The following is a 17,189-nucleotide window of genomic DNA, read 5'->3' as shown; positions in this document are numbered from 1 at the left end:
GCGAGTTCCCACAGTCTTTATTCTTGCACTCGTTTAGCACTCACAGAAAATTTCTTTCTGTGTGACAGAGTTTTTGCAGTCAAATCCATGGAACGAGTATGGGGGCAACTTTTGCCCCCGATTTAGCAAACTTGTACATGGATTATCATGAAAGTATGTCTATATACCATACCAATAATCCATTTAAAGAACATATAGGACAGTGGTATCGGTATATAGACGATGTTTTTATGGTATGGAAGGGTGATGTAACCACTCTGGAGAATTTCCTACTGTGGCTTAATAACCAGAACGCGCATATAAAATTCACCATGGCATGGGACCCTTCCTCTATCCCTTTCCTTGATTTACTTATCCGGAAATCCGACAGTGGTCAGTTGACCACAACTCTGTTTCGAAAATCTACAGATAAGAACACCCTTCTCCTATTTAACAGCTTCCATCCTTTGGCTCTGCGAGAAAATCTCCCAATTGGGCAATTCTTGCATATTAGTAGAAATTGTTCGGACATTACGGATTATGTGAAAGAAGGAAAAGATCTGAAAGCAAGGTTAAAAACAAGAGGGTATCCTAAAAAAACAGTGCATGCTGCCTTGAAGCGAGCAAAATACTCGAACAGAGATAGATGTTTACATCCAGAACCTAAGGTGAAACAAGGAAAAATGACATGTGTGACAACGTTTAGCCCCATTAGTAACAAACTCAGAAGGAGCACAAAAAAGAACTGGCATATCTTACAAACTCCAGACTTCGAACCTATCACACCGAGTTTTACGTTTAAGAGACAAAAGAACATAAGAGATTTGGTAGTTCACACCTATCCTAAAAAAGAGGTGAGACCTAATCACACCACCTTGTGGCACCTTCTGCCTGTCATTGGCCACTTTAAATGTGGCAGATGTGTAGTTTGCCCATTTACAAGTAAGTTAAAATCAATTGACATTAATGGAAAGGATTGGGTGTTCCGCACTTTTTCCAACTGCGGATCATCATGTGTAATTTATGGAATTAAGTGCCCGTGTAATTTGCTTTATATAGGAAAAACTAAAAGGTTCATTAAACAACACATTTGTGAACACAAATCATGTTTGAAGAATAAGGTAGCCAATAAACCCCTAGTTGCACATTATGAATTGACAAAATATAAATACACTGATATTTTTTGGTTTGTGTTACAAACCATTCCTGCTACTGAAAGAGGTGGGAACAGAGAGATGCTCTTGAGTTTAAGTGAACAACGATGGATCTATTCTCTTAATATGGTCACCACTGGTTTAAACACAGCCGTGGAATGGAATCCCCTCATTAGTCTCTCATGAGGCTAGGGTACCATCCAACCACATGCTTAATGAAACTAGGTGGGGCAACACCGGAATAATAGCAAGTTTCTCTTTTTGCGTCCTGCTTACTATGGTTTTTGTGAATAATTGTTGCTTCATACTAATGCACGATACGGCACAAAGCGAGTACTTTTGGGAAAACATCTTATTACATCAATTGGTGATGTTTTCCTGTGGTATCACCTATGACATATGAGAACAAAATGTTGGTTTTCCCTGCATCATTTGTGTACTGTTGTACGCTGTGTATGATAATAAAATTGCTGCCCCTTTAAATCACGTGATCGATCATATGACCGCTGAAATCAGTTCAAAAAGACCAGCCGGCACTTGACCATGAGAACGCGACCGATCGGGGTCTTCTCCGTGTTTGCTGCCAAAGGGATTGCAAATATAAGATAAACCATTCCGCCCTACGAACTCTCGTTGCGGAGTGTTAGTTTGCTTTCATAAGCGAATTACGTGTTGTGGAGGGCCGCCCGTGCAACCGCAAGCTCAGCATTGTGGTGCCATTTCGTTTCCAATAGTTAAATACATATTGTGGAAAGCCGACCTTGCACTTTGAGCTTGTGCGTCAATGCGCAAATTCATTTTTATAAGTTTAATACGTGATGCGGGGAGTTGACCCATGAGTATGCACATGCATAAACTAAGGACATGTTCCCTCTCGTGAGGGAAAGCGGGAAAAGAAGGGGATCGCTCGAGAAAGTGCACATCACGCCATGTCCCTGGTTTTTAAGAAGACTATTTAGCCGTCATTCTAGAAATATGTTCTGGAAAAGAGCTCATGTGTATGCTTGAAAAACGGAATATACGAGGGATGTGTTTTTCCTACATTTTGGTAGGTAATCGTTCTGAGGCGGACCCTGTTACGTGAATATTTGGCGTTTGAAAGGGCGAGACCCGTGATCAATCATAGCCCGTCTGTCAAAAAAAACTGCTGGGCAACAAATCTAAAAGATCAAGCAGACTCAAGTGAGTGATTCTATGCGGGTGACTGGGCCAGAAAAATGTTTTTTTGAAATGTTGTTTAGAATGTTGATCCTAACAACCAAGACATACTGTATACGATTAAGATTGAGCATAGTTATTAACACGCTGTGAATAATGACGTGTCGCGGCAAATTATCAAAGTATTAAATAATCATAAAATAACTGAGATTGAGCAGCCATTCTAAGAGACATTATTAATTTGGTCTGGTCTAACATTAAATAAGGAGATGTATTTCCTTTGTGTGTGATAAAATCCAGGTTCCCAATACAGGCTGGGATTTGTGAATGAACCAGGGTGATCTGCGAATACCCGGTGATAAGAAATAAGAAAAAAGAAAAAATGACCTGTCACGGCTACTATTGAGCCGGCTTTTTGAGCTCATGTCCACCCAGGATGTAAGTAAAGGGTTGGTGATATATATTGATTGATGCACCCTTTTGGGGCAGAAGTGTAACATGTCGTCTAGAAAGACGCCAATCAAAAAATCTTTTGTGTTCATAAAACATATGTAAAAAGTGCTTGATTATTTGTATAAGCATAATGTATGCTACATAATATGTATATATCTATTTTTTTGAATGGATGAACCATCGTCGTTTACAATTTTGTATGTTTATTTTTAGATTGTGCTAAACCTGTTATGGGGTATATGAAAAGAGGTTTTCCATCTCACATAAAAGAAATTGTCTGTCCTAAAGAAGGCCGTGAAAAACCATTGGGTGTATAGACACTAGAGATAGTGTTTTAATCTCCAGAAGGGCCGAAACATGTCGACACCTGACAACAGACTCATGAATTATTGAAGTCATGTATCTGTATACTGTTTAAGTGAACTGAGTCAGTGTTTCTTACTAATTCAACTAACCCCTTACAGATGATAGTGTTTTTAAGTAAAGATTGAGTAGATCATGTAGTGTTGATTTGTCATACACACGTGTATTTTTCACTCTCTCTCTTTTTTAACTTTTCTAAATTGGTCTTAAAAATAAACTGATATGGACTTATTTAGGAATGATGATTTTTGTATTTTTGAGTGTGTAAAAACGAGATGGTTCTATTTTGTTCAAAAGGATGTGGCATTTGTTACACATGGTAGTATTTAAATTAAACTTTCGATTGTTCGACCATTTGTCAAGGTATAACTAAACTATTTAGATAATATCATATATCACCAAGCCTAGCCTGCTTTGACATAGAGCGGGGTAGTCAGTAGTCTCACTTTTGTATAGTGTATCTAGTTTCTCCCATTTCGATACACTAACCCCACTTAAACAGAAATTGAGGGAGATTACCTTTTTGAGAGGTAACGCTTTAACTGAAGGACCAGGGACATAATTGCAGGTATACCCCTTTATTTATAAATACTACGGATAGGATCCACGGGTTGCTGAAAAGATGCTTCCAGGTGTCATGGAACAGAGCTAAACGGCCCCCTACAGGCAAGCTGTGTTCCCCGACTTTGATGTAACTGCTTCTTGGCATCAGAGGTGGGGGCAGAGGAGGGGGAGCAGAAGAATCCTGTGCTGCTTCCTCCTGTTGTCACTGAACGACCTGTCAGGCCTCTGTGCACCGTGGTCCTGGAACCCCTTGAAGTGGAGAAAGCACAGGGATTGAACTTGGTCCTGACCTAGGACTGAGGGAAGGACTTCTGACCTGGTTTTGTTAAGATGGGCAAGGACTTGGCGGTTTTAGTGGAGGTTTTCTTCTTTGTCAACTCGTCATCAGTCGACGAATGAAAAAGGTCCATGTCCTCGAAGGGCAGATCCAGAATTTGTTCCTGCAAGTCATATGAAAAATTATATTGTGCATCCATGTCGTCCATCTAATTTTGACCCCAAGGCACAGCCCTCTGCTAGCTGTGTCGATGTGGGCGACCGAAGACTCCATGAGGTCCTGCGCAATGGCCCAAGCATTGTAGGTCGGCCAGAAATTCCCTGAGCTCCCGCCCCAGCTTCTGGTTAGCTGCAGCCAAGAGGGCTTCTGTGCTGGTTTGCCGTAGATGCAGTCCTAAGATGGAATAACAGTTCTTTCCCAAAGACTCAAGGACTTTGTCCTCCTTGGAGAGACAACTGAATGTGGCTCCCGTGCAGGAAGATGACGAAGATGATGGTTTAGAATACAAGGAGGCCACAGCCACCACTGAAGAATGAAGCTGCGGGTGGGAGGAAAGGAGGATTTTCTCCCCGTCCATCAGACTAAACCTGCTGTCCAACTTCTTGTTAATCTGAGCATTGGCCCTAGACTTCTCACAGACCTTTTGCGCCCCCTGCATAACATGTTTCTGGAGAGGGATGCCAGATTGGATTGTTGTGCATTTCCACAAGACCTTTGCTAGCACTCCCGACTCCTGGAGGGTTTCCTTGGGCTGAGGGATCCCCAAGAACTCTGCCAGATCCTGAAAGCACACATTAAAGGCCTTAATGGATACAAGGGTTCATCACCCTAGATGTCATCATCTGCCCCCACCCCTTTCACAGATGAGAGGAATCTGTGCCTTGGGACACAGGTGCCATTGGGGTCCCCCGTAGCTCCAGAGCTACAGACAGGTCCAACGGCTGTTGAGAGGGAGGCGTTGGTGGTAGAGGAGGCGGTGGAGGGGTCAGAACAACCAATAGAGCCTTGACTGGAGGAGGGACCGGCAGCGCTGGAGGAACAGGAGGACTACCCAGAGGAGGTGGCCAGGGTCGGAGTCACCTGCGGGATGACCTCCTTCACTATGTCCTTCAGGAAGCCCTTCATTTGAGGGGAACGCATAAGGAAGAGGGAGCCCTCGAAGAAGCGGTCCTCGCAAGCCACCGGGTCCCAGGGCCCAGCCCTTCGAGGCACTAGTACTCCACTCCTGGTCAAAATGCTGAGGCGCCTTGTGCATCTAGCCGTAGGACTGTGATGGGTAGATGTATCCCAGAGGGGGCCAGAAGCCTGCATCATAAGGTCCTCTGCTGCTTCCAGAGGGAAGGGGCTGGGGTCTCCTTGCAAAGCCCATTCGATGGCCGAAAGCACTGGAGGGCACTGAGCCAGATCCAAGATGGCTGCTCACCTAGCAGGCTCTGCTGCTTGCCTCTTCACCATCTTGAAGTTTTGCGCCACACTCTGGGTGGGACGGTGTGGAGGCCCTGAGTGAAGAGAGGCTTCAGACAAAGAAGGATACAGTTTGGGTCTTGCACCTGAAGCAGGGGCTCCGAGCTAAGAGATGGCTGGTAGTCATAATGCCCTGACTCATGACCTCAGAGCAAACTCTGATAGACTGGACGCCCTCTGCACCTGTAACTGGGCTGGATCATGCTGAGGACAGACTCTTGGAGGTGGCACTCGATGATCCCTTACCCTGTGGGGTAGTAGAAGAGGGTGAACTTGATCGTCCTTCCAAGGACTATGTGGTAGGGCCCCTGAGGCCCTCAGCTTGGGAGCTGGTAGGCAGGACGGCCTCAGGTCTGTCCCCAAAGCACCCGGAAGAGCCCCCCGGGTCCCTCAGCTTGGGTGCCGGTAGCCTTAGAAGCCTCGGACCTGCCAGAACCTGAATTCGAGGAACCCCGATCCGTGGGAACCCCTGCGTCCCCCCGGGAACGAGTCACCGCTGAGTGGAGCCATGCTGAACAGAGGGCCTACCTAGTCTTGACAAGAGGTCCTGGATACGATGTCCTTAAGGTGGAAAGGAGAAATGTGGAAGATCTCCCTCCAATGCGACAACCGATTTAATGCCCGAGAACGCTGCAAGCCAAACATGCGTCCGAGAGGTGGCCGGGCCCCGAACACTCACGACAGAGTGCATGGTGGTCAGAGGAAAGGAACGAGTGGTTGCATGAGGTACTTCTCGTGAATCCTCCTTTGGCCGACATGCGCCGGGGGATGCGAGGCACCGAAGGGACGTTAAATAAGATTGAAAAAGAAAACGTGGAGCAAGCGGAAAGCGAAAAAAGTATCTTCGCCAGCGGCCATGTCGGACACAGTCTATGCAGAAAAAGGGACTGGGTTGAGGTGCCGGAGGGCGGGCATCGGCGGGGCAATCCTATGCATTAGGCCACACCCCCACACGCTATACTAAATTTAAAGAGGAAGCTCAATTTTTCACTACCAATGTTTCTGGTACCCACAAGGATGGAGGAAAGGGGACGGAACGTGTGTGTATGGCACATATGGCATCTGGGGGAGGAGGGGTGGCAACAATATTTTTCCTCAAGGGGGGCTCAGTATAAAAAGTTTGAATACCACTGCTTCAGCAAAGAGCGAGGTCAATGAATTTTCCACCCTTGATAATAGTGATCGTTATGTAAAAAGAACAAGGAACAAAATATCTGAAATGACATGTGAAAACACAGATTACCCCGCCAAATGTGAATGAGGAAAATATGAAATTTCCTGTAACAGCCTCATTACTGAATTTATTAGATAACGGCCATGAATTAACACATGTACACCTGAACTCTGTCAAAGACATGATGATAGGCATGTCTGGCAAAATATGCAAACTTGAGTGATTTATGCTGGCGTACGTTACCGGACAGTCAGAGAAATGGGGTTTGTTGGACCCATGCCTTCTAAAAATGTTAAATCCTGTGAAACCTGGGGGGAATGACAAAGGTACTCAAACAGTGGATGTTCAGGAGACGGAAATCACTGTGCGCCGCTCATATGCAAATGTGGTGAATGATGGTGAGAAGTCATCTGTTCTACCCCCAGTGACAATGTTGCCCCCCCTATTAGATGCAATTCAGTTAAATTCATTAAAATCAGATGATGTTTTTCGATATCTTATAAACCTACAGTCAAGGATACCAGTGGGAGGTGAGATGGGCACGGTGCTAGCTCAAACAGAGAAAACCTTGATGGGAAATATTGACATGTCCCCTAATAGCCCATCTTCTCTGGTTAAAATCATTGAGACCGCAGCGGCTCTTCAAGCCGACTTCCTGGAAAGTGCCAAGAGGCAACAGGAATTGGAGACTAAAGTTGATGAGGAGACAAGTGTTCTCAATGATAACAACGAATCTCATGATGGCGCCACGATATTTTACTCATGAAAAGTGAAACGTGCGCATGCCAAGCCAATGAAAAAAGAAAAAAAGCAATTAAAAAACTAGACAAAGAAAGTCTTATAAACGAGAAAAATGAGAAACAAAAAATAAAAGGGAAAACAACCCCGGAAAGTGGGGTGCCCAATAAACACTCAAAAAATTATTCTGATGTGTCGGACAATGAGCTGTTAATTGACCTGACACAACTAAATGAAGAATCCAAAGCAGTGCTTAACTTGGCGATTCCGAACCATCAGCGAATAGGAAATAACACAAAAGTGATTTGTAAGGGAAATGCGGTATCCTACTCTGATGGCAGTGACATACAGGTAGCAGGATTGCAAAAGCAAGGTCGCCTATCTGCATTTTACCCCCTGGCTGCAAACAAATTAACTGGTGTTGTGGCTGGGGGGAACACAGAAATGGCAAGATACAAGGGGGCTCCTTTACAGAATGGTTGAAGTAATGATGTGCCTGGCCATATTGGCCCACAGTATCTGATCATCGTCCACCCATTGAGAAGGTGACGAATGGAACAACGATGGGAAATGCTGCGCCAACTCATGCTGTATCACAACAAGCGACCCTCGATAGGAACCCCATTATGGATGTATCTAAAATAGACATAGCATCTGCCCAGAGGGAAATGCTTTCACAGAATACCTCAAATGGTGATGTATCTCATAAGGGTGGTACCGCTAAATTGCAAGGAGATACTTAGTTGGAGAGAGAAGAATGTATTTTTTCAAGGGATGCCAGATACTTCATGGGGTGGCGAAGTGACCCCAAGATAAATGGACGACAGAGCCTGAACAGATCATTTTTGTTTAGTGTATTTAAAGGCAGCCCACAGTTGAGAACACTTCATTCAGAAGTCGTAGATTGGATAAGGTTGGAAAATCAAAACAACCTGCGTATGATATGTACGCCGCAATCGGCTATCATACTAAAGTTGTTGTGGGATCACAAGGAGGACTTCAAATTACGGGAACTCTGACTGGAATTGTTTCGGTCCCTTGAGGAGGTGGATCAATTCTTGGATGAACAGATCCCGAATGTTGAGACTAACTCAGCAATTGACTCGAGTACTCATCCGTTGCCAATGCAGACAGCGGAATTCATAAATCAGATTTCAGCCCTGTGGGGGCAGCCTCAAATATTACATGGCTGGCACCACTGATGACCTCTATTTTAGAATTGCAATCTAAAAAAAAGCAGTTCTAGCCAAAAGCACTGCCCATTGATATCATGGAATTGTTGTGGGATTAGAAATCTCACCGCTTGGCTCACACTTAATGAAACATTGAGGAGTCGGGCAATATACTTATTACAGGAAACCATGTGTGTGAACCACATGGTGGTGGAGGGTTATTTGAGTTTTTGTGTTCCTGCGGTGCAAGGTAGTGCAGGTCGGCCTACAGGAGGGATAGCTATCCTTATTAGTAATGCCCATAATCATGAGTCACACGTAGAACTAGCAACTAATGGTATCCTTATAGTTGAATACAAATAGGATAGTGAGTCCCCGCGCTCCTACATACTGGTATGTATATATTTTAATCCAGCTGTAACCACCCTTGATGCAACCCTCGACCATCTGGATTTGGTCTTTGAAGAAACAGTGCTCAGTAACCCCGAAAGTGTATTAATAATAGGGGGTGATTTTAATTCAGTATGTTTAGGCCAAACATCCTTGGGTATGAGAAATCTTCGCCATGCTCAGAAGTATAATAGAGGAAATAGCTGGAATCACTACTTTAAGAACTGGAATATCTACCGGGTAGAATATGAAGATGGTACGCATCTAGGCACGTGGGCAAGAGGCGATGCTACATCTTACATTGACAACTTTTTTGTCTCAACTTGCTTACTGGGATCGGTGGATAAGGTAGTTATTATGGAAACACTGTTTAGTGATCATGCGCCTATTAAGATGATCCTACGCATTCACGTCGAACCTCTTTGCACTGATCCCATATTAGCACTCACAAAATTGGATTGTATGCATATTTCCATTAGATGGCACCCTAGGATATGTAGGGACTGATATCTGGTGCACAGGGACATATGGCGTGTATATGGAGAAAGTTCCATTGGGTGTGAGACCAATCAGAGAGAGGAATGGAACTCATTGGTAATAAAAAACCATATCCATAAATTGCTAAAGCGTTCTATGTGCCCACCTCATACCAATTCGATTTCCTTTAATTTCAAAATTGCCAATCTGAAATGAGAGATGAATCGCACTTTGAGAGCTATAATGCGATTAAATCTATCTGACAATGAGTACGACAAATTGAAATTTAGGACGCGCTTGAAATATAGAAACATGATCAAATCAATCCGCTCTACCTCCAACCTGTTGGATAACCAACGGATTATAGTCCTTTTAATTAAGAGAAATACTCGAAGCATAAGGTATATATTAAAGCATCAAGCAGAGTCTCAAGTTCTAGGAACTTCGATCTCGGCAGAGTCTTGGCAAACATTTATTGGCGAAAGTTTAAACTACCAGACACATTTCAATTTGTCTACTCTGGAATTCTATGACTGAGATGTGCGCATAATATATCATTTTCAGTAGACAATATAATACTGGCGATCCAGGATCTCAACTCCTCAAGGGCTGCAGGGCCGGATGGTTTGCCGGCATGTATCCTCAAGGACGATCTGAATTTTTGGGCTGCTATAGCACACTAAATTTGCGAATATTTTGTCATCTTGTACTATGCCCAAATCATGGCTTAATGCGATAATTATCCCGATTTTGAAAAAGTGGCACCCAAATAACCCAGCTAACTTTCGGCCAATAGCCCTAATGGATGCGTCGGCAAAAGTATTTGCGATCTTATTGCTAAAACATATATAAGACTTTATTGGCGAACATAACATCTTCTCAAAATATAAAATAGGTTTTCGGAAGAACATGGGGACCTCACTGCATGCCATTATAATAGCTCATTTCTTTGCCAAATCCTGGAGGACAAATACTGGACTGATTTACATTGCAGCGCTAGATCTTACAAACACTTTTAATTCAATAATTAGAGAACTGCTGGCGACGAAATTGTTACTGCTAGGTTTTCCGAAGAGGTTGGTGCAGTTGATCGCTTTGTTACACTCTCACACCACTTTTGAGGTGAGAGTTACTAAAGCAGGAGCACTTACCTCTCCGATCTACACCATGACCGCGGTAAAACAGGGTTGTAACCTCGCAGCGACTTTATTTAATTTATATCTTTGTGATATGGATTGACTATGGGATGGGACCAAGATGTATCCAGATAAACTGGCGGGTCTAAAAATACATTGGTTATGACATCGTCCTGTTCGATAGAACGCCATATGGTTTACAAAATAAATTAAACACATTTTTTGATTATGCGAGTGAACACAACTTGGTGGCAAATTCTTTGAAATCTCAAATTATTATATTTCACAACAAAAAACGAGTTAAATCCTACTCTTGGAACATGGCGGGTGATGGAATAGAGTGCGCAAGCACTATCCGTTACCTTGGGTATCCTCTAGCAGATGTAAATACGCTTAAATCCTGGGAGGTGTGCTTCTATGATGAAATTTATTTTCAGGAAATATTGCAAATTTTGTTTGTTCCGCTTTTTGATTTTTATACACTAAAGGTAGAACCAATACTATTATTTGGTTTGGACATTTGTTTGTTGGATGTGGACGCTCTATTAAATAGGATTCAAGGTATCCTTTGGAAGAGAACACTGGGTCTCGCCACATCAGTTCCGAATTCAACTGTACGCCAAGAAATGGCGCTTCCCTCTTTGGCACCGAGGTGGACATGGCGGAAGCTAACAAGACACGCAGAAATATTAACACCACCTCGCAACTCACTCTTCTGCGATTTAAATGCAATCTTGATGGACGGCTCTTTGCCATCCATGGAGAAATTTAAAGTCCAAATGAATAAAAATCTATATAGTATTGATTAGTCTATCGAAGATATTCAGTTGGGTCTACCTAAAGTCAAGCGTAATTTATATGACCTGGATTGGTCTATAACATTTGATCGAAATAAAATCTATAAATCCTATGCTGATTGTGCATTGACAGCAAGGAAGAGAGAGTTGCGCGCGCCCTATTTGATCCAATGTCCCTGTAATAAAATAAGAACTATTTACATGAGATTTAAGCTCAATCATTTTCCAACTTTAGATCGCATTTTGAGCTGGCATAAGCCTGTACTGCACAAAGATAATATGAATTGTCGCTTTTGTATGAATGCTACTGAGACTGAAACGTTAAAACATCTTGTGGTTTATTGTGCATATTTTGAAAAGGATAGGTTTAAACTACTGGGAATCTACTACCCGCAGGCATCTGAAATAGCAAGAATTACTTTTTAGGAAAGATGTATATATGGTAATAGTATGCGTCTGACATTGGCATTACCACGAGTTCCATTTAAAATCGAACAAGCTCTAACAAAAGAAAACAACCTTGAGGTCTAAAAGAAGTGTGAACTTAAATTAATGCAATATACAATCTAAATTATATGATCATGTATGATGTAGTCGTGGAATGTTTTTGGCCCACACTGATCTTAACCTCAGTTGAGGGTGTTGGAAAGAATGGTGATCGCTATGACGCATCATCCAGATTTCGTACCATACTGCAAGACGCTACTACCTAATTGTACTGTCACTATTTGTATATACCACGCATTGTAATATTGGTTGTAATCGTTTGTGTATGCTAAATGTAAAATTTGTACAGAAAGACCATTTGAGAGGTTTTGTATTAATCATATCTCAAAATGTTTTGTAAGTCAATGAATGCTAAAATAATTGTTTTTTATGTGAACATGGAGCTCTAACTTGGAAGAATTGTTATGTTGTAAAAGTTAAAAAGAATAATTTTTTTGTACAAACTAAAAACAACTTTTAAATAAAAAATAAAAAAATACCACTGCTTTAGGAGCCTTAAAAGACAGCAAGCATTTTTCAGGATTTCCAAATTCGATGGTAAACTGTGAACTTTTTTCTTGAAGACTCTTTTGAGATATAGACCCCCTTGCTTGCAGATGAATATTTTTTATCTAAGACATGAACTTTTGCTATCCACTCTAATTGTTGGGCGAGTAAAGTTCACCAACTCAACCATACAGGCATTTGAGGAGTTCCAAGAAGTCCATGCCCATTGTCACAAAGAGATGTAATAGAAGCAGAGGGAGTAAACTGCTGCCACCAATGGCATTCTTAAAGGAGAACTCATGTTAAAAATAATTATGACAAAGAACTAAGTGCAGAGACACTAAAAACTGACAAAATGGTGAAGAACAGCTCCACAAGAATAAGAAGTGTAAAGAGATCAACAATAGGACCAGGAATATGTGATTTGTTGATATCACAACTTTACATCCTTCTTGGCCTCTAGCACTGCCTGGTCCAGCTCTTTGCATTCTCATCATTGCAGATGTTCTTCAACATAAGCTCCATCCAAGCCGTTCTGATGCTATGGGAACCTCTTCACTCCCCAGTTGTGATTCGCTCCCACTTGAGGGAAATGTGCTATTTAAAATTTGGAACAGAAGAACGGAAAGGAAGACACCAGTGCATTGATCCCATGTCAGAGTACCCTGCGTTGGCCTCTTGACAGTGAGTGCTGCCACCCAGAGCTTTTTCTTCACTCTGAGGATGCATTACTGTGTCCCCCTGATAACACCAATAAAAGACAAAGAACGTTTTGAATAAACTGAGTTTCAAGAAGGATGGTATGCCTGAAGATAAGAACTTTCAGGCTCTTCCTACACCATGTGATGGTTGTGTACCCTGGCCCTTTATTACATTCATTTTAACAATACCCAGAGATACATTTATAGACACAATTGTATGCTACAATAGACTTGAATGGACCATTAGAATAAATCTGTGTTATTTTAAATGTAATTCCCATGGAACGGTTAGCATCACTTGTATCGCAATTGCTATTTTCAACTTCGACCTTTCACTGTATTTTGCTAGTACCTTTTCTAGTTTTCCTTTCTATGTTAGTCTGAACCATTTGTTCCTCTTGGCCTAACTATTATGCTTTTCTACATGTCATTCCTCAGCACGGTTCTGCCTTGAGCGTTGTAAAGAAAACAAAAGGGAGAGAATTGGCTAGAAGTGGGAATTGTGGCAAACCTACCAAATCCAGAGGAAGTAAGGCACTCATGAAGAGCATCTGGAAACTTCCCCTGGGTGGTAGCGGTGTGTGGTATAAATCAACATATCATAACATAACAATCATCCAAGGGCCTATGTGAAGGCATGGGGTACATTGCTTCCAAACCCTATGAACTGGGACCCTCCCATTCATACACATACCATGGTACGTATTCCCATGCTCTCCATCCCTCCACACTTATTCACCTGCATCCCTGACAGGCAGGAAAGCTAACCATGACATTGCATTTGAAAGTGTAGCATTAGGCAAACCTGGACTCCTTTTGGTAAATATAATCGTGACAGATTTCAGAATAAAATAAAATAAACACTATGGAAGTGAGACAGTCAGGAAGGTGCTAACAGTAAGGAAGACATTCAGGAAGGTGCTGTTTTTCAAAATGTTCATCATCCCATCGATCTGTAAGAGCGCTCTGGCTAGATGAGAGTTTCCTATGAAGGAGCTGGTGTAGGATGCAGGTTTAATAGATTGAGTTAGTCTCTAACTAGAGGACCTACTTGCACCACCAGGCTGCAAGATAAGTGATTGCTCTGACTTTGGTTGTGAGGATAATTGCAGTAGATTTCTGCTGCTGAGACAAACTGGTTTGAAGATGATGCAGATTTGAAGGAAAGCAAGTGAATTGTAATCTGACCTGGGAACCCCATTAGTAAGATCCACTTTCAAGAACCCTGGTCAGAAGCGAATGTCGGACTTGTTTGATAGTAACAAACTTTGTTTCTGCTCCAATTTTAAGAACAATGGAAGCATCATTTCTTCCTTCATGAGTATTTCCAGTGGAAGGTTTCAGGAGATAATATTAGACTGACCACTTTCCAAAACGACCAGGCCAAGAGACTACTACAACCCTACCCCTGCAGTTCTCAGACCTCTTCTGTGTGAAGGTTCAAAGTGCCAAATCCTTTATATCCTTTATATCAGCATACCTAGCAACTGAACCCAAAAGGTGATGAATGCAATTTGTTAGACAATCATAACCACTGAACTTAATTTGAGCAATCTTCCATATCATTGATGTTTATCCTCTCTTCACCATTACGGAAGGAGACCAGCCTCATGCAAATCAGTATTGGGACACCTATGGCTGATAGGCCTGTGTTTGCACGGGAACACAAGCAACACCATACTTGTTTTGGTATTGGAACTTAACAGTGACATGAAACTTGTTACTTTAAGCACAGAAAGCAAGGGACCCAAGGCTGGACATACCCTCTCTCACTTAGGAAGATGTTATGTTATGTTAATAGTATTTATATAGTGCACCGTCATCAACGGAATACGTCCCCAGGCGCTCTGGCCGATCTGTAACCAAGAAGGAGGGTGGGTAGGGTTAGTAGGGTCGTGAGGGAGCAGTAGAGGGGGAGACGTGGTGTGATGTTGGCAGCTTCAGTTCAGAATACACTGTGCACTGAGGTTTGGTACAAGTATCGGACCAGGCGAGACCTTGGGGGTCATTACAAGTTTGGAGGCAGCCATGGTGCTAATAGCACCATGGCTGCCTCCAAACCTGTGTCCGGGTCCGTGGTGTCGGAATGGGAACTTACTGGGACATTCCGACCTTTGCGGACCCGGTAAGCCCCCATTCCAAAAACCATTCCCCATTCCCATCGAGCCCCCATAGGGCTCAATGGGAATGGGGAAGGAGCTAATAACGGGCCCGCAAATAGCGGGCCCGTTATTAGTTCCCTGGTCCCTTAGCGGCTCCCGCTAAGGGCGGCTGGTAAAACCAGCCGGCCCTAGTGGGACCCGCTAAGGGACCTCGGAATGCGGCAGTGGGGGTTAACGGCACCGGCATCCTTACCGATGCTGTTAACCCCTTACCGCCGCACTCAGAATGAGGCCCCTTGTGTGCTGTTGGTGCTCTTTATGTGTTGTTTGTATGTTGTTGATGCAGTTTTGTAAAGTGCGTGCGGATTTGCTGGGTAGGAGATGGTTGTGTGAGTTATGGGTGGGTTGGGTATGCAGAGAGTTGAAAGTAGAGTTAGCGGGTTCTGTATCTTGGTTCTAATTTGGGTTGTATTCCTGTGGGTGGGGTATTCTTATTGGCTGTGTAACTGTAGCGTGTGATGGTGTTGGGCGGTCCCAGCTGTTTTCAATGAGCATTGTATAGTGTGATTAGGTATGTCTAATTTATATCCTTCTATAGTTGGGGCTTTGGATGGGGGTTCCTTATTCCCTTGTTAAATGTTGTGACATTGGTCTAATGGCACTAGGTGTGGTTTAGGGCCAGCGTGCTATTGATGAGTGGTTGTGGTACTCCCGTCTTGGTCAGCCTATGGATTCTGTCTTTAGTGTCCTCCTATCACGGCTATCTCTTTGTTAGTCGTGCAGTATGTCATGGGGTATCTTCCTTAAAATCTATTATTCGGTTGTTGCGTGTGTGATGGCGCAGTGCGTTTCCAGCCGTGTCCTAATGAGCTTTGTATAATGTGATTCGGTATGTCTATTCCTCACCCTCTGGTTTCTGAGCTAAGGGATGGGTGTTCCCTATTTTTTTGAGGGCGCTATTGATGATTCGTCCTAGTACTTCCGTCTTGGTCTTGCTATGTATTCAGTCTTTAGTTTCCTATCATGTCTATCTCTCTGTTAGTTGTTCGCTATGTCATAGAGTGTCTTCCTTAGAGTCTATTCCCATTCGATTGCTTAGTGTGAATCGGGGTCTGTCTCATCATTCATCGTTGTTTCAGTTGAGTGTGTCCCTGTGGGTGGTCTTCTAGTTATGATGTGAAGAGCCAGGTTTTGAGTAGTTTCCTGAATAGTAGGTGGTTTCTTGTGTTGAGTATGTTCTTTAGTAGGTCATTCCAAGTTTTCAGCACCAGGTGAGAGAAAGAAGATCCTCAGAGTTTTCTTTTATTGTCGGGTTTCGGTTCTAGGCGGATGTCATTGCTTGATCGGGGCGTTCTTGTTGGTTGATGTAGGCGCAATTTGTCCCTCAGAAACTCAGCGCCTTGTTTGTGTACTGTTCTGTGCATGATGCACATTGTTTTGAATTTTATTTGTTGTTTTATTGGTAGCCAGTGTAGTGTTTTTAGCACTGGTGTGATGTGTTCTCTTCGGGGTAGTTTGAGAAGCAATCTGACTGCCGCATTTTGTATGCGCTGTAGTTTTTTTAGAAGTCGTTCAGGCATACCCAAGTATAGGCTATTGGCGTAGTTTACTCTGGACATGACGAGAGCGGTCATGGTGGTTGTTTTGTTGGCAAATGTCAGGAACGGTAGGATCCTCTTTGCCGCTCGCAGGAGAAAGAAGCATTTCTTGAGTAGAGTGTTTATTTTTGGTTCTAAGGCGAGGTTATTGTCCATCAGGACCCCCAGGTTTTTTACAGTCGGCGAAGGTGTTGGGGTTGTTCTGAGTTCCCTTGGCCAAGGGATGAGGTGGTTTTCTAGACCGTTTTTTGTGACGATCATTATTTCTGTTTTGCGTGGGTTGATTTTGAGGTGGTTAGATTTCATCCAGTTGAATACATCACAAAGGCAGTTTTCTAGCGTTGAGTTTATTTCTGGAGTGTCTTGTATTTTGAAGATTATTTGTGTGTCAGCGTAGTTGTAGCAGGTGAGGCCGTGACTATTGATGATTTTGATTAGTAGAGATAGGTAGATGTTGTATAATAGCTGGGAGAAGGATGAACTAAGGTTTTAAATTATT

General features: G+C 43.0%; 1 protein-coding gene across 3 annotated transcripts in view; it reads right to left on the bottom strand.

The window, feature by feature from the left end:
• The window catches only part of MAP3K20 (mitogen-activated protein kinase kinase kinase 20), a 1,515,864-nt gene that overhangs the window by 425,146 nt on the left and 1,073,529 nt on the right, over positions 1 to 17,189 (bottom strand). The gene's annotated exons all lie outside the window — the stretch shown is intronic.

The sequence above is a fragment of the Ambystoma mexicanum genome, chromosome 9, assembly GCF_040938575.1.
Source record: "Ambystoma mexicanum isolate Mex_15411 chromosome 9, UKY_AmexF1_1, whole genome shotgun sequence".
Taxonomy (NCBI): Eukaryota; Metazoa; Chordata; class Amphibia; order Caudata; family Ambystomatidae; genus Ambystoma; species Ambystoma mexicanum.
The sequence above is the reverse complement of the archived record's forward strand: the minus strand, read 5'-3'. Positions and strand labels throughout refer to the sequence as shown.